The 10,876-nt window shown below is 34.6% G+C and overlaps 4 long non-coding RNA genes across 4 annotated transcripts in view; 3 read left to right on the top strand and 1 right to left on the bottom strand.

The window, feature by feature from the left end:
- Positions 1 to 10,876, bottom strand: part of LOC102679055 — a 70,293-nt gene that overhangs the window by 23,717 nt on the left and 35,700 nt on the right. The gene's annotated exons all lie outside the window — the stretch shown is intronic.
- LOC116185206 lies at positions 5,728 to 6,349 on the top strand. Its single transcript, XR_004150003.1, has 2 exons — positions 5,728 to 6,016; positions 6,311 to 6,349. It is a non-coding gene; the product is annotated as an uncharacterized LOC116185206 (long non-coding RNA).
- LOC116185205 lies at positions 6,587 to 6,954 on the top strand. Its single transcript, XR_004150002.1, has 2 exons — positions 6,587 to 6,724; positions 6,858 to 6,954. It is a non-coding gene; the product is annotated as an uncharacterized LOC116185205 (long non-coding RNA).
- On the top strand, positions 7,534 to 8,549 carry LOC102678840. Its single transcript, XR_421303.2, has 2 exons — positions 7,534 to 7,983; positions 8,146 to 8,549. It is a non-coding gene; the product is annotated as an uncharacterized LOC102678840 (long non-coding RNA).

The following is a 10,876-nucleotide window of genomic DNA, read 5'->3' as shown; positions in this document are numbered from 1 at the left end:
AAATCCTCTTATCCGCATCGATGACGCCCGACCAGACAAGGAACACGAGGATGAACGGCGAGGAGAGTCGTACGCGGAACGATCGAATCGCGGACTTGCCTTACCGGTGCAACGAGTCGAAAGGACCAGCTTCCACAGGGCCTACGTTGAACACACGGATGCAGATCCGTCTAGCCGGCAACGACGATCTCCTTGGAAAGGAACAACCGACAACACTCGTCGCGCCTTGTTACTACCTCTCCAGCCCGCGTTAAATTGGATTTAAATTTCGAGATTTATAACACACGGCGACAAGAGAGGCCCCTCTCTTCGAGGAACTCTCTTCGCACTCTCTTCGCTTTCTTTTAATCTTTTAACGCGCGTTGTAGCGTTGTAGCGTGGAGGAGAGAAAAAAAAAAAAAAAAAAAAAAAAAAAAAGAACTTAGACGATCGTGTTCCTTTCGATCTTGTCCGCAATTTATTACGAACAGGGTGTCGAAATTCTCGCGATGCCCCTCCTCCCCCCCTCCCCCTTTCATTATGCAATCCGACGGATTGAATTCTCGGCTCGAACGATACCAGGAGTCTATAAGGAGATACGAGTGATTCAAGCATAGAACGCTTCTTTGATCTTGGAAATATTTGTTATAAGGTGGCTATTTATCAAGCTCGAATTGTGAGAAACCGAAAGTCGATCGATATTTTCGCATCGAGTATTATTTGTATCGGATAATGTTCTTAATGGAATCTCGCGAATTTTACGTTTCATTAAACGAATTATTTTTTCGTTGTCTCGTTGCACTTTAGATTAATCAAGCGGATATTAATTTTAACTCGAATGTTAACTGAAACGAATCTCTCAAGGATATCGATATAGGAACATTCAATGGACTTGTATCTCGGCTATAAGAAAATGAAAGAAATACATTTGTCCAAGGAAGAACCGTGCCAACTCCTCCTCACCTGTATACCTTCCTGTTACATAAAATCTTAATTTCGACGAAAATTCGCTAGAAAAAAAAAAAGAAAAAATTGTCAACGATTTCTCGTTAAAGATTTTTCGTTAAAAAAAAAAAAATAATCTTAATTAATTCTCGAACAACGAAACAAAAAATTCTTCACACGCGTGTTTCCGTCACGATACATTTTCTCACCAGTTTTAATCGTTCCCTTGTGGTTCAACTTTGTTGCACCGAGTGCTTATTAGCGTAAACCGTAGCCCGAAGCTAAATTGTCATGTTAAACGAAGAAGAAATAAGAAACGAGCAATACGTGCAATTTCGCCCGAGATGCACGTCTTTCGGTTTTTTTCAATTTCACCATACGCACACCTCCTCCTATCCGTTTCGCAAAAAAAAAAAAAAAAAAAAAATACATTCATGTGACGTTGCATCTTCTTTTCATTCTTTTTTTTTTTTCTTCGTCCTCTTTGTATTTTCGTTTGGAAAAATATCGACGAGGATCAACGAAATCGGGTCGATAAAGAGGAGACGTGTAATCTTGTTGTTGATACCGTGACGTGTAATTCTTTTTTTTTTTTTTTTTTTTTTAATTCTCACGAATTTTTGTCGAACTCGAAGTTTCTCGAAGTGCGATCAAATTGACTGTGACGTGATGGAAAGTGGTAAGTAACAAGCGATACCTGTTCGATACCAAGTTTTTAAAATAAGTAGGTAGACTACTTTAAAGGATTTATGTTATATCTTATCGATAACGAGACTTCGTAATTTTTCTTCGAAAAATACGAACTCTCGTTTCATCGTCGAATTTATCGAGGATAGGAGCAATATAAAAAAATCTACGAGGATGGTTCGATTGGAATGAAATAATTGTCCCTTCTTTTCTTTCTTTTTTTTTTTTTTTTTTTATATCAGGAATACGATCGATTTTCCGGAAAAAATGATGCAAAGAGAATGATACGTTAATTGGGATTGTCGCTGTAATTTATACGAGTATTCGGTTTCAGCGGTGTTTTACTCGTCGTTTATCTCGAAAGTGAGATTTTAACCGAGTGGCAGGTCGAAAGGAAACGAGGCTGTAATATATTCCGCTCTTCCTTTCGCGATCACGGCTCGCCGTCGACGCGTGTACATGCCCGCCAACTACACCCGCTCGAATAATTAAAAGCGAGTTTTATTTTTTCGAAACTTCTATCCGCCGTGTCTAGATCCAAAGCTGAGAGAGCATTCTTTCTAGAAAAAACGAGACGAGAATTTTTTTTTTTTCTATTAAAAATTCGAAATAAAAATTTTTCTAAATATCGAAAAAATATTATAAGAAAAATTGGATTTCGAATGACAGTGAATTTATTTCGAGGAGAGACGCGCGTTAGACTTAATAAAATCGTCGCCTCTTGTGTGCCGGAAGTGATCGTGAAAAGCATCCCTCGGGGGCACGATAGAAAGGGGGGCCGTTTTCATGAGCGATCCTCGCGGGCGGTCGTCGTTCCTTTCCACTTCGATTCCATTTTAGCGACCAGTTTTTCCAAGAGTTGAATGGAGCAGAGGGCAAAGAAAGGGGAAAGAGGGAAGGGGGGGAGACGAGAAGGGATAGGGGAAACTCGTGCCCTTACGAATTCGCCACGACGAGTGTCGTGGGTGGTCGTGATGAGGCTTCCTCTCGTTTCGCCAGGAATTCGACGCGCGAGAGATGCTGGCGCATAGATAGAATCATCTCTACCTATGGCCAACCGTCCGTGTTTAGAACGACATTTTACGACGTACTTCGTCGTAAAGATGATCCTCGGCCACTGATTTCGTGATCTCGTGATCGATTTACCATTGGTTTTTATCAGAAATCAAAATTTCGAGGTCGAAGTTACGAATAAAGTTATTTCGATAATTTATCGCTCAAAATATAATAATAATTGTAATGGTAAACAATCAAAATTATCCACGAATAAAATGCTTGTTATACAAGCATTTTAATAAAGTAAATTTATTCGAAATTTTTAACTAGTTACTTTTTCAATGGGTTTATGTCCATGATAAGTAAAAAGAAATTTGTAGGTAATAATGGAATCGTACACTTCACGATCTCTTAATTTCAAGTAAGAGTATATAGATATATAACATTTCGAGGACGACGTTTATTATCGGATCGGAACAGATACAGTGGCTGATAATCTCCATCTTCGTTGTTTAAATCATTCACCTTGGATTCATTCTGTAGCTGTGCTCGTAAACCGAGGCAGGGTTAGAGATTTTATCCGGGTCCTTGGGAATCTTTCGTTGGCCAATGTCAAAACGAATAAGGTCATCGGTCATCTCTTGAAACACGATCGCAGTGGGACATTGTTTACGAAGCCTTTGCCTTTGTCTTGCGTTCGAGAGAAGGAATCGGTCGATCTCGATCTGTTGGCGGAGACACACACGTGGTTCTTAGCCAGTATAGCGCGAGGTGGTATAGTCACCGCGGGAGTTCGTTCAGTCGAGAAGTCAGAAACTGGAGTATCGATCTTGTTATCTTTCGTTTTGTATCTGCCAAGCCTATCTTTGGTGTGAATGTGTCGCGCTCAGACAGACGTGACGTGATGTCTTGCTTCAGTTTTAGATACACTGTGCGAGATAAATGTAAATTTCAAAGAAAATATCACGTATTTTCTTTGGAATAATTTTTTTCTAAAATTATAAAAATTGAAACAAAGAAATTTCTTGAAAAAAAATGTAAAGATTTTATTTCATACCTTATGAATATTTGTCTTTTCTTTTCTTCTAACTAATTCCCTCTTTTTAATTTTCTTAAGAAGAGAGATATGAAAATTTTCAAACAATTATTTCTGAACGTTGGAATTTCTTCTGCCGCGTTTCTTCTCTTGTAAATGACAGCGGAGTATTGTATTATCCATAAGTTAGACAAGGATAAAAATTTCGGTGATCAACGCCATCTCGCGTTTGGATCACCGAAGCTTCGACTCGTTACTAGCATAGCAGAATGTGCAAGAAGGTATTCGTGACGTCACGGGGGAAAGAGAACAACATCGTGCGAGAAGGACAGAATAGACGAGCCACTATTTTTGGTTATACGGTTCCTAATATCCCCCACCACTTCGACCATGCTATATTAAAAATTCATTAATTATTACTTTTTCAATAAAAATTTATATACTTTTAGAGTTCTATATTAAAGTTAGAACTTTAAACAAATTTCTCGTATCAATTTCGATACGAAATTCTTCCATTAATTATTTATTAATTATTAACCTATCGTAATTTCTAAATACATCGAGACGCCGTATTGAAAATTAATTAATTATTCGTTTCTCAATCAAAATTTCGATACTTTCGAGAATGTGTCATGAAGCTGAAGCTTCAGGCAAATTTCTCGTGTCAATTTTAACTCGATATTCTTTTCAATTAATCATTTATTAATCGATTATTGCGTAAACATCGGATTGACGTCACTCGTACGCGACGTATTTTTCATTAATTTATTATTATTGCTGCATTTATTTATAAATATAATTACACAAATCTGAAACGTTATTTCCACCACTATATTCACGTATAAATTTTACTCGCAATTTTTCTTTTGTTTAAATGAAAAAATTAATTGTTTATAACTCGACGAAAGAAAGGGAATTTGCAAATAAAATTCTCCTTATAAAAATCGTTAATAAATAATTAATTAACAAAAATTTCACGTTAAAATTGATAAGAGAAGCTTGTCTGAACTTCTAACATTAAAATGCAAGTCTAAAAGTGCATAAATTTTGTTTAGAAAATGCGTAATTAATTAATTTTCAATATGGCGTCTCGATGTATTAGAAATTACGATATATTAATGTGTAATTGTTAATAAATGATTAATTAATAAAAATTTCACGTTAAAATTGATAGGAAAAGCTTGTCTGAACTTGTAACATTAAAATGCAAGTCTAAAAGTGCATAAATTTTGTTTAGAAAACGCGTAATTAATTAATTTTCAATATGGTGTCTCGATGTATTAGAAATTACGATGTATTAATCATTAATATAAATAATTAATAGAAAGCTATTTCACAATAAAATTGATACAGGAAACATGCCTGAACTTCTAGCTTTAAGATGTGAGTTTAAAAGTCTTGAAATTTTAAGTATAAAACGAATAATTAATGAATTTTCCATGCGATAAAGTAAAAATGCTTGTTATCTTTCTCGCACAATGTTGCGTACCTTGTCTGTGACGTCATACGATTCGCATACCTCCTCGTATATTCTGCTATGCTAGTAACAAGTCGAAGCTTCCAGTATCCAAACGCGAGATGGCGTTGATCATCGAAAATTATTTTAATTATTTTCTTCGTAATTTATTGAGCAAAATGTCAACGGATTATGAAGTAAAGATACGAAATGCAGTAGACAAATTATAATTCAGAAAGTATTCAAATAGTATTATGGTAATGTAAAGAGACATAATAAAGGAAATATATTCTTAGAAATATACTACATGCTGTATATGTAAGTAAATCATTTTATAATATATTTTATAATGTATCGTTACTTTGGGTAGAATAGGTTATGAACGTAGAATTAAAATTAACTTTTCTTTATAAATAAATCATTCACATTTTTTCAGTAATTATTTATATATTTTTATTTAAAATCATGTTTCTTTATTGAAACATGATTTCATTTATTACATTAATTCAATTTGATGGTTTAACTTTCATCGATCATATATGATTATTATAAATTAAATAGTAAATAAAAATTGATAACGTTATTAAAGGTTATTAAAGTAAGTTAAAGGTATGCATAATTTTAATTATTAAATTAATTTGTTATTAATTAAATTAAATCGAATGAATACTAAAGATTTTGATTAGTGGGGAAAGTTTAATTCAAGACGATCAACATAAATCAAGAAGAACAATTTTGTGAAGAGAAAAATGGAATTTGCGAGAGTGTTTCTCGTAGAAAAATAGCAGAATGGCCACGGTATTACGACGTAACTTCTCGCCAACGGTATAAACTCCAGCAGAGCCATTGTCTGTCGCCCGAAGCAACCGTTCAACGAAAAGCGAGCTTCATTGTCATGATTCCGTAACCTATGAATGGTTGGCTATCTCGTTTAACTTCAATTACCGTGCCTTCCCTTTCATTTCATTGCTAGTACTGTCAAGAAGCGGGGACACAACACCAATGTTCTGTCATTCTTCTCCTTTTTCCTTTTTTTTTTTTTTATTATTCCCTATATAACCTAAACCTTTGTTGCGGAAAAACCATCTTACCATCGTGTTGGATTACTCGTTAAATTTTCCTTTTAAAAAGATCTCGTTCTAGACTAATTCAATGACCATCATATAAAAGATTCTAAAAGAATAACAAAATTAATTTGTATTTTTTTTCAGGTAGAAACGATCGAATTTCCAGATTTGATAAGAATATAATAAAAAAAAAAAATTTTCTTCGTTACATAAAAGAAGCAAGAAAAATAAATTAACATTGGAAAGCAGACGATGCAGTGGATGTACGTATTATATTAAACTCTTGGTAATGTTTTCTTAAACGATATTCTTAATCGATAATTCATATTTCTTCCATAAAAAATATGTCAGAATTATTAACGAGATTCATCTACTTTGGATGATGAGAAAGCAGTTCAAAGAAAACAATAGGATCCCCCGTTGAAACATCGAGTATCCGGTTGAAGATGGGTAGTGGCTGCAGGGGGTCCAATTTAACGATGTACAAACGATCGAGGCGTTAATTACTTTCTAATCGTTGCTTGCCAGTATAAAAAAAAAAAAAAGAAAAAAAGAAAGGTAACGAAAGAAAAATCTAACTTTGTCGAAAGATATATTTCTCGTCGTATCTTTTCTCGATTTATCGACTGCTCGATCTCAATTATTATTTTTGTCGATATCGAAATCGGCATATTACTATACCGGATGGAAGAAAGTCAACCTCGAGAGATACACAGACCACCTGGATTTCTTCCTGGGAGGTCGCAAAAACTGGATGTATTAAACAACCATCAAAAAAATAAAAGGAGCTCAGAATAAAAAAGAATCACAGGTTTCGGGAGTCGAGGAACAGACAATAATTAAAAGATATGCATTTCTTTCCTTTGACACCACTTTTAACGATTTGTATAATATTTCAATGCCTGGTTTTTTTTTTTTTCAGATACATATAATGAGAAACGCTTTGAAATTGTCAATTCACAAAACTTTGAAAGAATGAATTTTTTATTTTAAAGTAAGTCATTTTATAATATATTTTATGATATATATATTACTTTGATTAGGATGGATTATGAATGTAGAATTAAAATTAACTTTTCTTTACAAATAAATCATTCACATTTTTTCAGTAATTGTTTACTTATTGTTATTTAAAATCATATTTTAATAAAGAAATGCTGTTCATTTGTTACTAGCTAATTCAATTTAATGATATAATTTTTATCATATATGATTGTTATAAATTAAATAGCTAGTAAAAATTGAAAACGTTATTAAAGGTTATTAAAGTAAGTATTAAAGGTATGCATAATTTTAATTATTGTATAATATAATTTCAAAGATATTCAGATTTTCAGATAAAATAAACAATAGTTTATAAGTATTTTATCCATTTAAAATAAAGATTATGAATTTTTGATGAAGCTTGTCACGCTGATCGAATTTCATTTTTTTTTTTGTAGATCTTCCACAGTAAAAACGATTTACCAAGAGGTGATCCTTCAAGATCATTTTCCTACGTCTATATACTGGAATCCCTTGCCTGTGAGAAAGTCCCAAGGCAGGAAGTGACTATAAATATTTGCCTAGCTAGCCGTCTTTTACGATTACAACGCGATTCAGCTTGACTGGAGCTCGATTGTACTCATGTGACGTAATGTTCCGTTTTGCACTGTACTTGGTGTTGGAACAAGTTGAAGAAGGACGATTTAAAGTTGCGAAACGACAAAGAAGACTTTATCAGTAGTACTTTTATATTTGAAATTCCATGAATCTATAATCTTTTCAAGTATTTTACAAGATATTAATACAACGTTAAAAATTTAAAAAGTAAAAAAGTAAAGTTTATTTTTAAAAGAAAAATATTATCTTTATCAATATTTAAATTTTCCAAATTTGTGAAAAATAATTCTCTATCACTCTCTGTTAATTCTTCCAACATTTAAAAATTATTATTTTAACATATTGTTTTATTATTATTTACATTTGTTTTATTTCAGATTTCCGTAATAATATCTACTTTGCTATATGAGAAATTATAACTCTAAAATGAGGAAGTCTAGAGTTAATATTCGATCTCAACAAAATTGCAACTTTAGCCTAGATGATACTATAAATAAATACTTTATATTATACCTGTATTGAGATATGCTTGGGAAAATAATCAACATTAACTACTTAAACTAATAATTATCCTATCAATCTTGTATGGCATGAAGAAATTAGTCATGCTTCTGAAACCATTAAAAACGACGGGGGAAAAAGAAATAATTCACGATAAACGCGGAGGATCCAGTTGTTGACTGTACTACGAAGGCAATATACTAGAGGGAAGCTAATAAGCAACCGCATAGAAGTTGGCAAGGCCTAATATCAGCCTAAATATACACGACGTGAAAGTCCAGGAAGGGTCTTAAAAAGGCTATATGGATTAAAAAAAACGTAGCCGAGCCTACTGATCTGTAAAAAAAATTAAGATGCTCATATTGCAACAAAGCTAATCTGCTCAATCTTTATAGCTTCCCCCTTTCGTTCCATGATCAACTCTTCAAAGAAAAGAGAATTTCGCAATTAGAATATTCACAAATTGTATTCATCGAAGATAACCTATATATATATATTATATATATTCATATATATATTCATTATATATTATATATAATATATATATATATATATTATATATAGGTTATCTTAATTATATAGGTTATATAGGCTATAAATATATTGAAAACACAAGGATAACAAAGAAAATTCGTCAAAAGGAGTTAAAAACTTGCATTTACAGCAAGAAATTCTTTTGTATGACTAAAGTAAAGAAAGTTGAAGTGATTCTCTATTTTAACAAGATCAAGAAGAACAAGATCCATCCAACGATTGAATAGAGCTAATAGAATTATCTATCCTAAAAATATTTACTTTTATTGAATTACCTCAAGAAAAGAGAGAGAGAAATCTACAGGAGAGGGAATACGATGGAGCTTTTGTCGCAACAGTTAATCCATGGATAAAAGAATCGAAGAGTATCCTCGGTATACTTGTCGTGGAGAAGAAACGAGATCGCAGCACGAATCCAAAATCGAGAGTATCGAGTTTTCGTATAGTCCTAGGAAAATATTATCGCAACGAGAAGGGGGGAAGAGACGCGATTTCCAATTGGAGGGGCAGTTTTTACGTCGAGACGTCCCGGATTCCTCCGTCCATTTTTCCTCTCGTGAATCTGCCTCTCCCTTTCCCTTGCCGTACAGGTACCCTCAGGTCGACTAACTTTGCCTCGTTTGGAGCCCATTCTTCCCCATTCATTCTCTGTGTCGTTTTCTCCCGGAGGACAATCCACGGTGTCCTGGGGTCTCACGCCTCGGCATTGACCGCCACCATTCATCGGTTCATTCTCTTCCTTCGACAGCGACTCTTTGTCACCCCCCTCAGAGATACGCGGCGGAGGGAAGGAGGGAATGTGGGGGAAGAAACCGTGAAAAATAAAAGGAAGCCGAGTTTGCGGTGGAAAAATGAGAAAAAGAGAGAGAGAGAGAGAGAGAGAGAGAGAGAGAGAGAGAGAGAGAGACGGCTCGAGCCGCGGAATTATGGAGCGTGGAGAGACGGGGTTTTCTTGCGGTATTCTATTCAATCGGCCGCTTACTGCGATTCCAACCATTCTCAGCTTCGATGGTAGCAGCCACTTTGCCGAAATCACGCCCTCCTTTTGACAATGACATCAAGATTTATCGAAATCCTGCAGGGATATATAGCGATTTTTGCGCTCGTGTTCCCTTTGTACGATTCTTTCCATGCAACTATAAACCTTGATTACGCTTTATTAGATCGGCTTTTCATTATCGATGAATAACGAAAATCAAGCGAATGCTGTGAAAACTTTTTAAACGTTAAAATTAATTTTTTTTTTTCGAGATTAAATTGAAAAAGAGGCTTAGAATTGAAATTATAGACAAATGTTTCTTCTACTTTCAACCAGGAGCGCAGCATCGCGCAAGAAGTAAACAGGAATGTCGAGCAAAAAAGGAAATCTCACGTGCAAACAATGTGTAAGAATTACAGACAATATATATTTCTTTTATTTTCAAAGGAGGACGTTTCATCCAATGCAAGAAACAACAGGAATGTCGAGCAAAAGAAAGAAAGAAAAAGAAAAAAAAAAACGTTTTACAAACAGATTAACATAGCGTGAAAGAATATTTACGAGCGATGAGATTCTCCTTAATCGATATCTGTGTTATATATAAAGACACCAGTCATCCTATCGATGATATAAAACTCATCAATCGGCGGCGATTTATATTGCTCTCCATCCATCGATATCCGATACTGTTCCTACCAATTGTAAATGATAAAATTATCATCTTGTTATATTGGAATGAAAATATCCATCATCTCTAATCTATCCGAAACGTCTTGATCCTACGCCAATGACTCCACCATACACGCGTACCTATACATTCTCGTAAAAAGCACGTGCTCGATTTTCGGTTGGAATTCGCTCCTCTCGCTCGTTTCCACGGGTAAACTCGTGGCGTATTTGTGTGGTATTCAGCGAGAGGATCGAAAGAGAGGGCCCGACAATTACGAGTACCTGGACGAGCAGCAACGAGCAGCCTGTTGCTCCTCCCGGCGTATACTCTGCACCAGTGTATATACCCGGACAGGTTTCGGCGGCGTAATTATTAATATAAGAGAAAGAGAGAGGAGGATGCTCAAGGTGGTCCCTCTCGGTGG

This window comes from Apis dorsata, unplaced genomic scaffold, assembly GCF_000469605.1.
Source record: "Apis dorsata unplaced genomic scaffold, Apis dorsata 1.3 scaffold_129, whole genome shotgun sequence".
Classification (NCBI taxonomy): Eukaryota; Metazoa; Arthropoda; class Insecta; order Hymenoptera; family Apidae; genus Apis; species Apis dorsata.
Note: the sequence above shows the minus strand (reverse complement) of the source record. Positions and strands in the feature narration are given on the sequence as shown.